At 46.0% G+C, this 1,812-nt stretch overlaps 1 non-coding gene across 1 annotated transcript; it reads left to right on the plus strand.

The window, feature by feature from the left end:
• The first annotated feature begins 1,457 nt into the window (after window positions 1-1,457).
• On the plus strand, window positions 1,458-1,563 carry LOC141603594 (small nucleolar RNA R71). The gene has a single exon (XR_012525458.1). It is a non-coding gene; the product is annotated as a small nucleolar RNA R71 (small nucleolar RNA).
• The last annotated feature ends 249 nt before the right edge of the window (window positions 1,564-1,812 follow it).

Consider the following 1,812-nt stretch of genomic DNA (forward strand, 5'->3'; position numbering starts at 1 on the left):
AAGCTACCATCTCATGGTCGTTAATGTGCCTCTTACGTGATAAAATTTCTTTCATAAATTTAAGGTAAGAGGGTAACTGTGTCAGCAATTCGGCGAATGGAACGGTGACTTGCAAGCTTTTCAGGAGTTCGACAAATTTACCGAACTGTTGATTAGCCTTTGTGTGCTGCAGACGCCTCGGGAAGGGCACCGTAATGGGTATTTCATGCCCCTTGTTCCTCTCTTCCAACGTTTCAGCTGGATCAAGCTCTACATCCTTCGATCGAGACTTCTTTCCTCTCGAACAGGGTCTTTCAGGCGATATTTCACTCGATCGAGCACTAGCAGGCTCTCGATCAAGGTCTTCTTTATCAGCATCACTCGATCGAGCAAAAATATTACTCGATCGAGCAGAATCCTCAATAAAATCACTCGATCGAGGTGTTTGTTTTACTCGATCGAGCTGTTCTTTTTCCTGGTCACTCGATCGAGCAGCAATTCAACTTGATCGAGTCCTTTCTTCAGCTTTTTCACTCGATCGACCACCTGAAACTAGTCAATCAAGTATCTTCTTTATCGTCAGCTCTTTTTCATCAACAGTACACTGTTCATCAGCAATAATTACCTTCCTCGGATCTAATTTCAACAATTCTGGTCCCTCATATGAACGACCGCTTCTCAGATTTATTAAATTCACCATCTCGTGTGGATTCTTATCAGCTTGTGACGGTAAATGACCCTGCTTCCTCGTGGATTGGTTCACGGCTAACTGGGCAACTTGAGTTTCAAGTGACTTGATGGATGCATCTTTCTGTTGGTCACTTAGTTGCCATTTCTTTGTCAGAGACTGCAGCATCGTCTTCAACTCAGATAACTCGCTCACCCCACCTGAGGATGATGTACCGTGATTAGGTGTAGGAAAGGAAGGAGGCTTCTGAAAGACTTGTTGAGCCTTATGAGGAGGGACATATGGTTGCTGCTGCTGCGGAGGAGGGGAAGGATTGAGCACATTTTGACTTGTCCACCTCAAATTGGGATGGACCGCCCCTTGGTTATTATAATAGGAACCCCCTCCTTGCCTATATTGTTGAAAAGCAAGGACCTGTTCCTTCTCTGTAAGACAGTCAATAGCAGTATGACCGTCATTGCTCCTACATCTCCCACATGTGACGGTCTCCCCTCTAGTAAGCAAATGGACCGCCTTAGGCTCCCCAGCAGAATGCAGCTCCAATTTATCAAAACGAGCATTCATGGTTTCCAGCTGAGCCACGACTGCCTTATCAACTGCGTGAATTGTTCGAATACCATCCCTCGGGTTCCCATACTCAGCACAATGGGTCGCCATCTCCTCAATAATCACCCATCCCTTATCATCATCAGTATTCTTTTGGAATCATCCGTTGGATGAGGCATCAAGTATGGCTATGTGGTCATCGTACAACCCATTGTAGAACTAATTGGACAGAAAGCACGGATCAAAACCATGGTGAGGAAGATACCTCACCAACCTCTTGAACCGACACCAAGCTTCATAGAAAGTCTCATCAGGTGCCTGCTTGAAACTAGTGATCTTTGCCCTCAGCTGATTAGTGCGCTGCGGAGGGAAATATCTCTTATAAAAAGTAAGAGCAAGGGTCTCCCAGTCTGTGATCCCTACGGCCGTACGGTCCAAGTCAGTCAGCCACTCCCTGGCTGAGTCAGTCAAAGAAAAAAGGAAACAGCACCTCCTTAATCTTGTCTTGAGTTACCCCCTTTGTGGCGGGGATAGTAGAACAATAGTCCGTAAAGACCTCCATATGCTTCCTCGGGTCTTCACCTGCCACACCACTAAAG

This window comes from Silene latifolia, chromosome 9 (genome assembly GCF_048544455.1).
Source record: "Silene latifolia isolate original U9 population chromosome 9, ASM4854445v1, whole genome shotgun sequence".
In the NCBI taxonomy this organism is placed as follows: Eukaryota; Viridiplantae; Streptophyta; class Magnoliopsida; order Caryophyllales; family Caryophyllaceae; genus Silene; species Silene latifolia.